General features: G+C 44.3%; 1 protein-coding gene across 21 annotated transcripts in view; it reads left to right on the top strand.

The window, feature by feature from the left end:
* Positions 1 to 16,698, top strand: part of JAKMIP3 (Janus kinase and microtubule interacting protein 3) — a 93,686-nt gene extending 76,988 nt beyond the window's left edge. For 17 of the 21 annotated variants that reach the window (XM_049810744.1, XM_049810777.1, XM_049810742.1 and 14 more), the window contains 3 exons: positions 11,103 to 11,233; positions 14,338 to 14,493; positions 14,755 to 16,698. The gene's annotated coding sequence lies outside the window, so the exon portion shown is untranslated. Of the gene's footprint in view, positions 1 to 10,311; positions 10,414 to 11,102; positions 11,234 to 12,569; positions 13,039 to 14,337; positions 14,494 to 14,754 lie in introns of those variants that run through there. The other 4 variants (XM_049810745.1, XM_049810747.1, XM_049810746.1 and 1 more) reach the window with 4 other exon arrangements.
* The last annotated feature ends 170 nt before the right edge of the window (positions 16,699 to 16,868 follow it).

Genomic DNA, 16,868 nt, shown 5'->3' on the forward strand with positions numbered 1-16,868 from the left:
TTTGCCACTAGCCGGATCCCTGCATGCGCCAGCTTTATGGTTTTGCAGATGATGGGTGGGAGAGCTCTGGGTACTGCAGGCAGTGTGATCTTTGTACGTAGCACAAATATAACCCGCAGCTCGGTCAGGCCAGCCAGCAGCTCTGCTTCGGGCATGGCTCACCTGCATGGCCATGCTTCGCATGAGACATGGCACGAGGCTTTCCAGGAGCGTTGGCAGGAGGGTGGTTAACCTCTGGGTCTCAGACTGCTCTACCTTGCTACATGGAGGCATTTCAGACACTTGCTAAAGCAAAAATTAAGTGCTGACGCGTGGGATTGGCAAACCTGTAGACTCTGAGTTCATAGAATCATAGAATGGTTTGGGTTGGAAGGGACCTTAAAGATCATCTTGTTCCAACCCCCCTGCCATGGGCAGGGACATCTTCCGCTAGACCAGGTTGCTCCAAGCCCCATCCAACCTGGCCTTGAACACTGCCAGGGATGGGGCGGCCACAGCCTCTCTGGGCAACCTGCTCCAGTGCCTCACCACCCTCACAGTGAAGAACTTCCTCACATCTAATCTAAATCTGCCCTCTTGCAGTTTAAAACCGTTACCCCTTGTCCCATCACTACATGCCCTTGTAAAAAGTCCCTTCCCAGCTTTCCTGCAGGTCCCCTTTCAGTACTGGCAGGCTGCTATAAGGTCTCCCCGGAGCCTTTTCTTCTCCAGGCTGAACAACCCCAACTCCCTCAGCCTGACTTCGTGGGAGAGGTGCTCCAGCCCTCTGATCATCTTGGTGGCCCTCCTCTGGACTCGCTCCAACAGGTCCATGTCCTTCTTATGTTGGGGGCCCAGATCTGGATGCAGTACTGCAGGTGGGGTCTCACCAGAGCGGAGTAGAGGGGGAGAATCACCTCCCTCCACCTGCTGGTCACGCTTCTTTGGATGCAGCCCAGGATACAGTTGATATATCTTAATGTGTGCTTATTATTAGAGGCATTCAGGATAATACCATTATTATACCCTTAACACACCTACAAGTCTGTGTTTCAGCAGTGCTCGTGTGCAGCAGGAATCGCACTGCGGCACAATCTCCCAGCTACGGGGAAGGACTGAAGCCATGGGTGGGAGCTGGAGCGGAGGAGGCTGTGGGGGCTACACCCCAGCCTTTCCCAGCAGGGTGCTCGATGCACCCGGGATGTGCTGGAAAATGCTTCAGAGAAATAGGAAAGGAGGGGAGACATATGGAATAGGGATCACAGGCTATGAGCGACACAGGGTGTTTGGCGCAGCGTGGGACAGTGGTGTCACAGGCAGCCCCAGCACAGGAGGCCAGTCAAGGTCCAACGAGTGCCTTTGTCTGGCTTTTATTGGTTTAAGACTGCTTAACTTCTCAGCATACTTCTAATAACATTTTGATATAAGTGTGTGTGTGTGTGTATAAATGCATGTGTCGTAAGCACAGGGAAAGTTGTGGTTTCAAGTATTTTATAAAACAGTATTATTTCTGCACCAAATGTGTGCATTAATTTATGCACCAAATTTAAATTTCACTACAAGATGAAGCGCTCCTGTCAGGTGGCAGCGAACTGCAGCCGGACCGGGCCGGGGGCAGCGGGTGCCCGGGGGGGTGCCCGGTGGCAGAGGAACTGGTGAGCGGCACCAGCCACCGGAGGGTGCTGCAGGCAAAAGGAATCTGGAAATACGGTGGGCTGGAGGGTGGTAAACCACGGCTTCATCTGCTATTGCCTTGTTTTAAGCAGTTTTTGGAAGCTGCTTTAGGCAGTTACCTTAGTCATTTTTTGGTGTGTGTTTGTGTCAGACTGGAGACACCCAGAGGTAGGTAGCACTCACATATTCCCAAATAAATAAGTTGTCTGTTAAGCTAAGAGGAACTTTTCTTGATAGTAACTTTTACGTTTGTAGAAGGGCTTGAGCATCCCCAAACTTTTTTTTTTCCCCAAATTACCTTAGTTTAATTAAAAACCCCAACATTTATTATAACTCTATTTGATATTTGTTTATTCAAAAGAAATAACATCTGAAACATGTTGAAGCCCAGATTTGCATAACGAAAATCTGTACTTGATGCAAAAGCTTGTACTTGAATGCACATACTCAAGGAATTCAGTGGGATGTCTCTAAGCATATATTCAGTCAAATCCTAAATGGATGTTGGGAGTTACATCCCCACATTAGACTCACATTTCATATATCTGGCCAAGAGGCTTTCTGGCTTCAGGTGCAAACCCCTGAGCCTCCACATATCAGAAGGAAACCTGTCCCTCGGGTTGGAATTGCTCAGGACATGATGCTATTGGGTTTCAGAAGATAATTTTCCCTGTTCCCTGGTTTTTTGCTCTCTACAAGCTTCCTGTCCTGCTCCCCTTGTCCCCACAAGCTGTGTACACCCCTCCGATCTGTGGCCCCATCCCATCCAGCACCCCACAGGAGGTGGCTACTGACTGTCCCATTCCCCCAGTCTCTCGGGGGAAGCCCCCATGGTCCCAAAGGCTCCCAGGGCCACCAGTGTGGCAGGAGAGGGGACCACAGCATGGGAGGTCAATGGGGATGTGTCCCACTTCCCCAACCCGGCAGGGAGCCGTGCCCCTGAAAGAGGGAGTTTCGGTCCTTCCCTACCCCTCCCACATTGCCTTTGCTTTGGGGGGACAGAGAGACAAGCAAACCCAAAGTCCCGTTCACCCCCAGGCCCTGCCTGGGACTTAAATAAACACAAAGGAAGAGCTCCAGCGTGATGCCATTGCCCACAGCCAGCTCTGCCAAGTGGGGGGTGGTCACAGCCCGAACTTCTCCATGGTCAGAGTGGGCAGTGCTTTATAGCAGAAATTATGGGGGGTTGTACAGTGTGGGCAATAATCCCGCTGCCCTTGCTGGCAATAGCTGTTCTAGTAAGAAAAATTGTCCCAAACACAGAGTAGGCTATTAGGTTGTGGTTTCCAGTGTATCGATGCAATTATTTCCTTTATAGGTAAAAAGTTTTACCAAGTATGATACACCGTGTGAGTGTGTGTAAAATGGAGAGCTTTGAGACTGGTGCTTGAAGGAATCTGTAAACGCATGTATCTGAGGAAAAGGAGTAGTTGCCCATCACTACCGCACAATATCTTTTGTAACTAAATTCCTTCTGATAACTACACATGAGGTGTTACCTCATGTTAAGCTGTACGGAAGACTGACACAGATAAAATTGGAATGACGAAATTAGGTCCTGTGCTCACCCTTACAAAGAAAAACTCCCTCCATGAAGAAGCATCACGTCTGGGTGGTGATCCAGTTTCATCCATGACTGTAAAGGTTTCCTATTGGTAATAGAAGATAGTACTGTAATTACAATCTTAATTATGTCAATCTTAAAACATTGGAAATATTAATATTAAAAGATTATTTACATTTTTTCACTGATAGAAGGATGGAGAGAAGACCTCTGTCTGAAAGAGGGTTGCCATGTTTAATGGGCACCTGTGGAGCAGCACATGCTCCAGGAGCATGGGGAGGTGCCTCTCCCCCCAAAACTGTCAGCGATGTTGACCAGCAGTAAACCAGCTTTAGGCTCATTGTGGACAATGAGCTCAGACAGTAACCCATCTATTTTCAGATCCTCTAGTCCTTGTATTTCTTACATCAGTATAAATTCTTTTTAGAAGTGGCCTTAACATTTTTAATTAAGAATATACAATGTATGTCCTACTGTAGGCAGCAATTAGAAATACCAATTTCAAATGTTCAGAATTTGATCTTTTTATTTAATTGTGGATAGTACGTGCAAGTGTTCACTGCAGTAGGGTGGCGTTTCCCCCAATGAATGCCTACACAGCTCCTGGTGGGGTCACCTTCTTCAACACCAATGTGAACCATGTGAACCCGTTTGTTATGTAGGTAATTACTTTTCTTTAAATTACTTTGTATATTGATTCCATAATCAAATTGTTCTTTTTTATTGGTGTGCTTTAGTTGCCAGAAGAGGTTGGGTTTTTTTAAGGTCAGCAGCACATTTTTCCAGAAATGATCCACAGGGGAGATGATGAGCTACTGGAGCTTAAATTTTCCTGTAATGTTCTATCGGCTGCCTTCTGTGTATATATATTCATGCATTTTGAAAGGGGTTGTAAATGGCTTTCTTCACAGGGGTACGGAGATAAGGCTAATGAGCTACATTATTAGAATACTAATTGGCAAGTCTCTGTTTTGCAGGATGACCCAAAACATCTTTGTTTAAAGTGAACTGTGTAGAGGAAATTCAAGCGATCGGGAAGACTCCAATTGAGCAAATGGCATACCTGGGAAGATATAGAGGAAATTACTCAAAGGCTGCTCATTTTTACTGTGCTGTATATCTTGTGTAACATTCCTGATCTCAGTAAAGAGCAGAATTTGGCTCAGTAATAATAAAGTGATTTCCGGCAGATTAATAATCATCGATTTATATAAAAGTGCAGGGTGTCTCGTTGCACAGTATTTCTGCTTTGATGTTTCAGGGGTTGTTACAAACTAAAATGCACAGAAATGACAATGTCAGTCTGAATTTATAGATGAGATGAGATGGAGGACCTCGGGCAGGAATAACAACATCACTGGTGCTTAAGGATAGCTTCAGCACAGTGCGGATTTGTGGCACATCTGGGAAAGCTCTTTCATCATGGAGAGGTCTCAGTTTATAAAGGGGCTGCTGTTTACTGTTTTGCTAACTCCCACAGGAAAACAATTTGAAGCAGACCTGCTGAGATGTTTCCTTCTAAGTAGAGCACCTGTTTTATTATGGCAGTAACTTCTTGTTGTGCTTCCTGGACAGGTTACAAAAGGGCAGTACCCGGGACAGTCCTTTACTTTATCCTCTCTATGATCACGAAGCCCACATTCCTATTTTGTCGTAGGGGTATCTGATATACAGTATAATTCATACGGGTGTTCTTGTATCTCTGAGAAGTAGCAAAGAGCTTTCTCAGAGCATAAACACCCTGTAAATTTGTGCAAAGCAGCAGCCAGTCTGCTTCCCCCTCAAGACCGCAGGAGCTTCCATCCCATATCTTTCTCTCAGAAAGAAAGCTGCAGGCGCACTCCTGGCAAAGCCCAGGGTTTCGAACAAATCCCCACTGAGACCTTTCTACATCAGCTGACCATTTCCTGGCATGCCTCACAGACTAGACACGCTCCGCAGTGACTGTTTCACATCTGTATCTTATCAGCAGCGTAGGGTTTTTCTTGGGTAAAAACAACAGATCAGTAATCATAATCAAAATACATGCTCAGCATACCTTGGTACAGAATTGAGACTGGCATTGTAAAAGCCTGTTCCACAGAGCTGTTTTTAAAGATAATCATTCATTTTATCATTCATTTTCCAGAGTACTGCTAGGCATAGCAGATTCAGTTGTCATTAAATCTGAAGTGTTCTTCCCCTTAATTTTATTTTTGCTCAGTCCTTGTAAATAATTGTCACATCTTTTTATAGGGTAACAAACCCAGTATTAGCCTGAAGAATTAATTAGCTGCAAAATCTATTATAAAGTGAACTTTCTTTAAAAAATGCATTATATTTGTAAATTAATATGCTAGTGTACACACCCCCTACATATATATACAAATACATTTTTATATGCATAGCATTAATTTGCAGGCTTGCAGCAGTCAAAGCCTTTGGGGAAGTTGTTATACTGATAGGTAATAGCAAAGGAAGAAAAAAAATATTTTTGAGCATACTCTAGCATAAATTAGCAGGAACCTTTTCTTGGTTCCTGTCAGGGACCTCATCCTTTCACTTCTGATAGAGAGCTAAGATGCACAACAAAACACTTAAACATCTGGAGAATCAAATTTTGAGCATAAATGCAAATTAGCTAAATTAGATTAAACTTAATTTTTTATGACTAGTTCACAGTCCTGATAGGCACAACTTTGTCGTGAATTCATGGTTTTCATAAAGATTTCACATAATGGGCCTGAAAAAGAGGTACAACTGTTTGATAGCATCATATGTATCATCATAGACTCGATGATCCTTACGGGTGCCTTCTAGCTTGAGATATTCTATGATGTCATGGACATTATGTATCCTTCCATGCTATTATAATATGCATATATAGAAGCATAAATACATATTGTGAAGATTTCGTTTTGAGATGTATTGGGAAGAGTCACAATTCTGAAGATGTTTGGTTAGATAATTAGGTGAGAATAATGAATATTTGACATACTAGTTAGCATTATTAGCTATTAGGATGTTGTGTTATCAAGTCTTAAACTTCTAGTTTTTCTGGCTTTAGTCTGGTTTCATGAAGACACAGAAACACAGTGTATCTGCCTGCCCAGCCCCAAACCAAGTAATTGTGTCAAATAATTCCCATTAAGTTACTAATTCCTACAGATGGTGTGAAAAGAGGCAGGTGGCTGAGAGAGACAGAGGTTCACCTGTGCTGGACAGGTTGCAGCGGGAAGTCAGCGATGCTAGCAGACACAAGAGAACATGCACAGAAAAGTGTAATGGACAACCTGGCTTCATTAATTGAGCTGCAGGTACTTATTTGTTCTTTTGGAGACACTGTCCAAATGTAATACAAGTGTAAGACAAATTTCATAGGTCAGACTGACTCCTGGGTGGAAAACCTTGCAGCAGCTAATCCCACTGCATGCAGATTTGGGGTTCTTGGGGTGCTGGCCCGACAGCAGAGAGGGGACAGCCCGGCTGGGGGGAGATCAGGTCCGGTATGGCTCCAGACTGACTGTGCTGGAGAGGTTAATGTAAGGGTGGCTGCATGTACGTGGGATGGTGCTCTATATCTTTGACAAACCTCTCCTCTTTATAGGGTTCAAGTGTTACTGTGCTCCACTAAAATCAAAGAGAATTTTTCTGCTGAATCCGGGGAGCAGGACATCTCCTTGCCCCTCTCATCTGCTTCACAGTGGCCCAAATGTGAGGGCTTCCTTCATACACATGTTGTGTCCAGCCTGCGAGGTCAGCCCCTAATCCCTGCGCAGAGGACCTGTGAGCGTGCCTCCAGTCCTGCACATCCCAAACCCACCACATTTGCTGCATGTATGTGGATGGTCTTCAGCGCATGTATGCGGTGGGGTTGGTATGCACAGTGGATGTGTCTGCACTTCTAGGTCATTAGAAGTCCTAGATAAACCTCCTGCAAGAAAGAAGAACATGTCCAAGTAACTAAGACCTGTAATGGCCTTACAAAGATCTGTAGAGGCAGATGTAGGAGATTTTGTTCTGTCAATTACTTTTTCTAAAGACAAATTGCACCAATGGCCAATTTCCTTCTTGCTATAAACAAGAACACACCCTAGGGATACAACAAATAGATGAAATGAGTGTCAGAACGGCTGTCAAGGAGATACCAGCATGCGTTAACAATGCTGTGATGGTCATGAAGGTAAGAGGACTGTAAAATATTCACATGTATTCAAATCAAAGCAACCTTTTCAACCCATGCTAATTGTAACAAGAGAGTGACTGTAGAATGCCAAAGGCTGTAAATTTATCATTTAACAGATTTCTGAGAGTGTTAATTGTAGCTGTGTTTCCTAAAAACTGCTGTGAAAAGGTCATCTAGGAAAGAAAACAATGTTTCAGTAAGATTAAGCATCTGCCTTCAACCCAGAGGACCCAGGGGTTCCTCGTCAGGACTGAGATCAGGGCTGACGTCTTGCCCTGAACTCTCGCCCTTGGGCTGCCTTTCCCCCAGGAGCAGCCCAAGTTACGGTCGGGGTGTCAGCCTGCGTTTGCTGCATTAGCTCCGCATTTACGACTTGACTAGGTTCCCCGCTGCTTTGAAACCCTTCCTTTTTAAATGTCACATATTAATGCTGCAGCTGATCTCGTATCTGGTACTTGGTGATCTATAATAAGAAATAATGCTTGTGAGCAACCAGGTTCTTGACAGATTGTCACATTTTCATTATTTTTATATCTTTTGGAGCTGTTTCGATGGTTTGTTTCCATTGCCCTTCAGAGCCTAATTAGTACACAACAGGTAAACCAAGGGGATGCTTTTATTCCCTGCTATGTTGTGTAATTATGATTTTCAAACTGTATGGAAGACTTGGCTGTGAATTTAGCAGCGGAGCACGTGTTCTCCTAACTCAGGGGAAGGGACCATTGCAACACCTGCTTGTGAACGGATCTGGACAGGGGTGTATGCTTGAGCAGGTGCCAACCTGCCTCCCCCAGCAGCCAAGGCAGGCACACTCAGCTCTGGCATTGCCTGTTGCTGCCGTCAAAAGGCTCCATTTTCTGCAGAGTAATTTTGAAAGTACAAAAAATCCATTACTAACAACTTGACTAGGCTGAGTGGAGCTGAATGCCTTCTTTGTCTGCAGTTTTCACAGGAGTCCCCCAAATATAAAATTCCTGATCCCCAGCTGCCCCTGGAGATGCTTCCAGCTAAAGGCTTTATTTCCTCATGACCTCTTCAGCCCTGCCAGCCACAGCAGCAGATAGATTCATATGCTACATGAGGGATTCCAGCCATAGAATTACTGCTTGTATGTTACAAGTAGAGATTTCTGTAAGGGTTAAGTGCTAATAACGTTTTTAAAATCCACATTACTGCAAATATAGAAGACAAATATTTTAAATTCTTTAGTTGGAAAACAAATTGATGCTATTTATATTTCCTGGGTATGTAACAAATAGTGATATTATCTAGTATTTTATATATAACACAACATGTAAGTATATTTTATAGCTATTGTACCCTATTTTCCAATACCATAATGACTGTCTTCTAATAGATTTGTCTTTTTAAAAAGCATTCTAACATAATTTACCAATTACATGATAAGTATATGTAAATGCATTACAAATTCATTCATAAGCACCATTTACCCAAATGAAATACCCCCAATAATTAGAGGATGATACCAGCAATTAATGTAAACCAGGTTTCTAAAGGGCAAAACCCCCTAGTTTTCAGTGCAGAATCAGCCGTTATTCTCAAAATAATGCATGATTAAAATAGGTAAATTTAACCTGTTCTGGTGGGAGTACAAGAACCAAGGCCATGCTGTCATGTTCTGCTTTTTGGATGGTATAGGAGTCATCAAATAGTTTTAATTATAAACCTACTCATTCTCTGTTACACACTGCTTCAAAATCCAACGTGAAAAGAAAACGCTATAGACCTCTTCTATGCACATATATATGTATATGTGTGCATGTAAAATGAATAGCATCCAGTTTATTTCCAAAAGTTTTTCACAAATAAATCCTTTGTAATGGAAGGAAACAGCTTTTTAAAACCCTGCTACTAAGCATCAAAGGATCAACACTATTTTGTCCTGTAGCAGAAGTAGTTTATAGCGTATCTGTGTCAGATTTCCTCCTATTTCCATTAAAGAAAGATGGGTAAGCCTAATTGCGCTGCGAGAGCCCCTGGCATTCTGCACTTACACTTCATGACTGTGATGATGATGCCAGAAATCCAGCTTTGCCCCACATGTGGGTCTGTTTATGGCATAAAATTGTGAAGAAAAGTGAACAGAAATGGTTAAAAATGAGACGTACTGGTTGTTACCCTCGTTAGTCACAATCTCAGCCGAGCGCCAGTGATGGGAGGTGAAGGGTGGGGGCTCTGCACTCCAATCTAGGTCAGGGCTTGGTGCAGGCAGCTCGCATTAGAGAGGCGATGCCTGAAATCCCCAACCCGCCCTGACGCAGCGTGGCTCCAGGCTCGCCCCAATCCTGTGAAGATGCTGAAAAGCTTCAGGGGGACCCAGGGCCCCAGGAACAGCGTTTCAGATTCCAATCCTATAAATATTTATGAATTTGAAAGCTTTTATGCTCATGAGTAGTTCTTTTGCGTAGCATATGTTCGCAAGGTTTATCAACAGAAATTGGTAACGTTAGGTAACTTTCCTTGAGTTGGTATATTTGACTATCTTAAGGGGGGGGGGAAACCCAGAATTTTCCAAATCAGTATGGTCAGGAGCAAAATACACCATAAACATATTCACTGGGATATCTTCCAAAAATTGCTCTTAATACATAAATGCCAAAATCAAAATAAAAATTAAGAATTTAGTAGAAAATTAAGTGGACAGTAAAAAGATCATTAATTACTGATATTTGAGGTTCTTGGAGCTGGTGACTGATATTCGTGCCACAGAAGCCATTTGAACGTGGCCTTGAATGCAGTCAATCTTGCTCCCTGGTATTTATTGCTGGGCTGGCGGCTGGCAGGGTGAGCAAACAGCTGGGGAAAGACAGAGCAGGGACTGCGGGAGCCTGGGGCTCCCGGGGTGTAGCAGCGGGCGAGCGGGGCTGGTTGCAGCAGGTGAGGATCAGTCTCGCTCTTTGCACTGCAGGAGTGGGGCAGCATCATGTCAAGCTTTCTGCTGAGGGGAGACCGTAAGTGCTGGGTGCTCACAGCCGCTGCTGCGCTCACAGGTGAATGCTGCGGGCAAAAGGTACAATGAAGTTTTTATAGCCACCTAGCTTTGCCCACAACATGCACTTAAAATTTTATTTTAGCTTTAGGCAGGATGATGTTCCTGTAGAAGCTTCTGAATTTTTGCAGAGACTCATTTTCAATCAGTAGAGAATTAAACTAGGGAAATTGCATGAGCGGTCTTCAACCACTCATCTGGCTTTCACAGTCAGATATTAGCAAAAAAGGTCTTAAAAAATAAGGTGCACTTTTTCTAAGCTGTAGTTTCAGCTGTAATTTGTGTAAGCATTGAAAGATCCATAACTATTATTAGTCTGATCTTTATCTACTGTAAATCACTGTAACTTCATTGCAACTAGCAGAATTTTCTTTTTCTCCCCAGAAAAATAATTAAAAAAAAAAAGGGGGGGGAGGAGAAAAGAGAGGGGTTGTCCCCTCCTCCTCACCAGGGACCTGCCCTGTCATCTTCCCCAACATACAAAGTTCACCATTCTGTGGAACTTATTTGAATTAAATGGCCACTTTTTTTTTTTCTTGTTTGAAATCGTTAAATAAAGCCCCTGAATATTTCATTCTATTCATGATTTCTTATTTTCCTGTTTTCTATGACCTCCTCCCTCTCATGCAGTAGTTACCAATGGGTTATCTCCATTTATAAGGACAGGGGCTGAATATGCCATAAATTTACTCATATTACTTTGTTCTTAGTGAGACTGCATGTGGATCTAGTGGGGAAGCCAAGCCTAGCCTATTTTTTCTTAACACGGAAATGAAATTCCACCTTTGTATTCTCAGCATGGATGATAACTGGGAAGAGATGAGAGCATTCGCATTCACAGGTACGAGTGACAAAGCTTGTGGTTTCCCAGGTAAGGGTGGGATCCAGCCCCAAGGCCTGCAGCATTTGTGCGAGGGTTCTCTGGACCTGTGGTTTCCCATAGTGTATGATAAGGGTCCCAGGAGACAGATTTATTGGCCCACCTACATCTCGCAGAGGGCAGCTGGATTCCAGGCATGTTCAAGTTTCGCAGACGATCAAGAGCCTCAGGCTTGTACCTGTGGGCTCTTGGTCGGGAGAGAGGGGTGGTCTGCTTTAGAAACACCTCCAGCATCTCTTGCCCTCCCTGCAGTGCCCAGGGTGCCCAAAGGACCAGCCATCAATGCCACCACGCAGCACCAGGCTGGGACCAGCACCAGTACGAGCCCAGGCTCACAAAAAGTGTTCAGCTGACGGGTGCTGGGGACTGAAGCCACCAGCTCAGGTTTGTTCTTCTAATTTCTGGCAATTCGGCCCTAAGCAGAATGCCTCCAGGCTAGAAAGGACTATTTTTAGTCTCCAAATTCACTGCGTCTTTGGCCTTTTCAGTGAGACAGCCAGCGAGGTTACCGGCTGTGACACTGGGCACACCACGAAGCACACCTCCTGGTGACATTCATTGCACATTGTAAAGGTGCTCAAGCAAATATTATTTCACATTTTCAGCCAATTTGAACTTGCACCCGTGTTTCAACTGATTATCAACTCTGCTTAATGTAAGCAGAGTGATATATCATAAAGTATTAACTCTAGTGAGTTGAATTACTGCCTATGTGGTTTAGTTACCTTTTTGTTATTCCTTGAACATTTCTCCTATTTTCCCCAGAAACTGTGAGAGATGCACGTCCAGTGCTAACGGTGTCTGCCTCTCTCAGCCATATGGTCGCTTGTGCTGCTAACGTGCGGGTCAGTGTTGGCTGCAAGGGCAGATGGTCCATCTGCTGAGCATCACTGGGGATGGTCTCATCCATAACCGCCAGCCTCTTCACTTCCTACCAGGGCCATACGACAGGCAAGAGCATGCGAAATGGGATTTACAGCTCAGGGTGGTGTGTTTAAACAAACTCCCAGCAAATCCCCTTAGTACCATTTATATATATATATATATCTCTTTCTATATATATCTCTTTCCATTGCAGCCTTGGTAAGAGGCTGTGCGTAATAATAACAGGCTAACAAAGGCAATCATTCCTTTTCCATATGAAATTTTATCCATAATCTTTGACAAATTGCATTTCTGGATTGCTCTATTTCAGTGAAGCTGCAGTTTTTCACAAGCAGTGAAGGCTCAGGTGCACAGACATTAGAGATCTCTCCATTACCATTTTTGAGATGCTTCTTTTGTCCCATTTTTACAGCTTTCTGAAAAAAAATCCCTTTGGCAGGAGATTGCATGGTGAGAGAATGATAACTGTGTTCCTTTTAAAATAAGCAAACGTCAGCCCTCCAGACAGTGCCCCAGACAGCATTTAAGTGACATTTGAAATGGCAGTGGGCATGATCTTCAGTGAGAGCACAGCACCGTTATTTGCCTTCATGTAAACTCGTTGTGACTTCCTTACCCTGCCCTGGCGCTGCCTACCTGGTTGCTCTTTGGAGGGACATACTTGTGCATAAAACAAAATGGCATCTTTAAAATTCAGTCTTATTTACTCTTCATTTCTCTAAGTTCCGTGTCTTGATAGGAATTGCTTATTAAAATTCTTGAGGTTTTCTTTTCCACATGTGAGCGGGGTAGCCCCTGTCTCGAGGCCACCAAGGAAGGGCTCGCTGTGGAGGGGGGGAAGAGCCACCCAACTTGCGGGACGTGCAGGCTGGGCAGCCGGGCGGGCTGGGAAGGGTTAATTGATTCCCCACACAGTGCAAGAAGGCTGTGCTGGGCAGGGGGGGTTCAGCATACCTATCGGTGAGGTTTGGGGGGAGGAGGGATGGGGAATGGGGGCTTCTCTTCCTGTCTGCTCACCGGCTGAACTATTCTGCTTTGCCCTAGAAATTGCCCTTCTGTGTGACGTTGGTCTCATAGCTAAATGCAAAAACCGATGAAGAATGGTCCAAGAACAGAGCAGACGAAGGGATGGACCAGCTCAAAGGCAGCCACCCTTCCCACCCGAGGGCCTGATGTCCTTTTGTGCCATCTCTCCTCTCACTTGAGGAGGTGGAATTTGGCTCTGCGGGTTATTAACTTGTCCTCTCCTTTCTCTGCCCATTACACTGATGTAAAACTATCAGTAGGGATCAACTCTCTCTGAAGTAGCTTATACTGCTGTGCTATCGCTTTGATGTCCCCCGTGCCTGGCAGTAGAATTTAGCATCTGTCGCTATCCTGGCGACATACAGGGATGTATATCCATACGGGATGGCCGCTGAGTCCTGGGTTTGGAAATGGAGGGGGGGAATCGTTTCTGCTTGGAGGGTATGTTCTGCCACCGAATTAGGCAGCCTTCTCTCTTTACCAGCTCTTTGCCAGCTCACAGATTTAGCTAGTCTTGTCTTAGCCTTTCTTTCCTTTAGTTTCTGACAGGAGAATAACCTGTACCCCTCCTTGTAAATAATAGTTATCAAAGAAATCATCCGATTGCTATTTACTGACTTTAATGCAGAGTGGCAGTGTCTCAGCATGTTGCAGGTCGCTGCTCATGCACTCACTCTCTTTTGGGGTCCCAATCCACAGCACTTCCCACGTCCCAGGAATTCCCTTGCAGCAGTGGGATGCTCCCAAGGGGAAAGATGCTGCAGGAGGTGGTGTTCAGGAAAGGTGGCCTCAGAAGCTGCGCGAAGCTAGATGGGGCAAATTTTAAATGTATCATTCATCATTATCATTATGTCCTGAGTGTTAACTGAAAACTATCACGGGAGTATTGCTTAAGAAAAATGAATAATAGAATGTATGGTACAGCCTAGAGAAAATAGTACATTTAACATTCAATAAATTATCTTTTTTTTTTTTTTTTCAGAGAAAAACCAGCAGTTGGATAAGCCTACTCCAACTGTAGACTTAATTGAGAGCTACTTAACACAATCTAGCAAACCCCATGAAATGGAAATGTTGTAGTGCTTGGGACTAAAAATCGTGCGTTGGAGTGAAGCCTGGTTGTAGTTAATCCTTATATTTATTTTATTCTGTAGGTACCTGCACCGCTTCCAAAACTTGTGCTGAGTTTATAAAGCTATGAAGAAAATCCCTTGATACTGAAATTCTAAAAACTCTCCAGATACTTGGACGTCAATCAACTGTTTTAAACCGGACAGTGTAAACAGCAAAGGGAGCTAAACTACAAAAATGTAAGAAAACAGATTGTTCAGAAAAGCGTTATATTTGTACTGAAGTAATATGACATTTTAAATCAAAGGTTATGGATTTTGATATCAGCATATGATTATATTATAAAAGTAATTTTAACAAATTCCAATCCTACCAGACAGAAATACCAATAGTGGGGTTACATTGATGAGCTACATTTTTACTTTAGCATTTCATGCTTAAAACACGTGTCCGTTCTGAGTTCTACTTAAATGCTTAAAGTCTTAAAATATTTTATCTAGTTGGAAGAACTGCAAACAACAGTTGAGGTAACTGTCTGCAATGTAAGGCATTACTGAACTCTTGATGGAAATCTGCAGGAACGTGCTGTGCTGGCATCTCTGAAACGCCTTAAGGGAAAGGCCTGAAGGTGCAGCCCTGCCGTCCCCAGGGGAGCATGGGAGTCGGGGAGCTGCTGGGGTATGGATGTGCGCGGTACCCGGTGCACTGCTGGGGACTGGGAACGGTGACGACGAGAGCGTTCGGAAGTGGCTTGGATCTGTTTCATCGCTGTTTACTCAGGCTGTGCTTTTGCACGTGCTGTGTGGTGTGTATGTGTCTGGAATTTCAGTTCCATTTCCCATTAATTAGACTTTCTTAATCATGATTTTTTTAATTGACAAGCTAACTGTACAGGACAGGTACACGTGTAAATAAGGGATTATGCTTATGTACATGTTAATATTTATATGTAAAAAGATATGTACATAGGAAAGAAAAAAATGGCTCCAAGAATGTTTTCAAAACTGTTTTTCTTACAAATGCACAGACAGGAAAGTTACATTAATGTGCTCCTTAATTTCAACATAAGGGTCTCCACTCAATTTTCAGTCACTTTGCATTTGATCCCACTGGCATTTTGTACGATGAGTTTGTATGATGAGTCCTTGACTGTGGCACGGAGCCGTTCTGCAGACAGTGCCACCCTTCATCTGTGAGACGAGCTGTGTCAGATCTCGTTTGCTGTCTTCTCACCTCTGGGTCGTGTGCATCTTTTAAAAACACAGTCTCAAAGCCACAGGACTGTGGCAGGGGTGGGCATCACCCTGATCTGGGGCTTTTTCCTGCAGCCTCTCTGTCCCTCGGTGCAGGTGTAACACAGCAGCGGAAAGGTGGGGTTTGCAGCCCGGGGAGGGACCCCAGCCGTTCTCAGGCTGGTGAGCGCCGGCTCCTCGGGCCAGCAGCCCTAAGTCAGGGGCTGCCAACCACTCCAGTTTCTCACCCGTAAGCATCTTTTATAAATTCCTCAGATGTCCTTCAAATAACGACACGACAGGGGCCAGATAAACCAAGTGCATCACGAGGTGCGTTACTGATGAGGCACGATCGCTACGTTTCGCCTGCGAGAAACGTTAGCTGTGTGTGTGTGTGTGTCGGCGCGTTAGCTCAGACAGGCAGAGTTTCTTCTGAAGGAGCGCCGAAGCGGTCAGGACGCTCCCTGCCCGCGTCCCGCAGCCGTGGTATGGGCCGGCTGCCACCTGCGCAGAGCAACATGTCTAAACTGAAATCCATTGGAACTGCAGCTTGCCTTGTCGACAGCCGTGCGTTGCGTGTTTCAGGCCTGTACTTCTCGCTCAAGCTGTTGGAGGACTGTGGCTATTCTTTAAAGTATTCTGCTTTAGTAATATCTGTAGCCTTCAGTGTATCCTCGAGTGCCTTACACAGCTTGGGAACAAAACTCCTGACCGTGAAGAGAAAATGGCGCCGGGGCTCCCCCTGGGGGGACCGAGGCCAGCTCCCTTTGCACCCCGAATGCCACCACCACCTCGCGACGGGCAGCGGGCGTTAGCACAGAAATGGATTTAGTTTAGACTCAGGAAATCGTATTGTGAATATGTGTTTCAAACCCTGTACTTACGTATTGTACATTTTATGAAAAGGAACTATTGTAAACTTATGCAAAACGTAAACCAGAGAAAATGTTTTTTTCCAATGGCCAGCGTGCCGTGACTTGTGCGCTCTAATATAACCCTGACGACTGTACCCTAAATACGTAATGTTTGGTTCAGTGCTGAAACAGTAATTGACAGGCCTAAAATAGGGCTGGATTGATCAATTACAGAATTTTACACATATTTTTGTATTGTGATTCATATGATATATATATCGAGAGACTTTCTATTCATTTGTAAAATACATAAAATATTGTAAGCTTTTAATAAAAAGATCTGTTTTAAACCTTCGAATGCGGTAAATTGTTTTGGTTCTTTTTCCCGGTTGCAGGAAGGAAGCCTTCGCTCGGTTACAGTAACTTTGCTGACGCTTCTTTTACAATGCAGTAACTTCTTGACCGTTTTTTAACTTCCACCTGAAAAACCGATCCCTTACGCTCCTGCAAACCCACAGCGGGGTCGCT

The sequence above is a fragment of the Accipiter gentilis genome, chromosome 9, assembly GCF_929443795.1.
Source record: "Accipiter gentilis chromosome 9, bAccGen1.1, whole genome shotgun sequence".
NCBI classification, from domain to species: Eukaryota; Metazoa; Chordata; class Aves; order Accipitriformes; family Accipitridae; genus Astur; species Astur gentilis.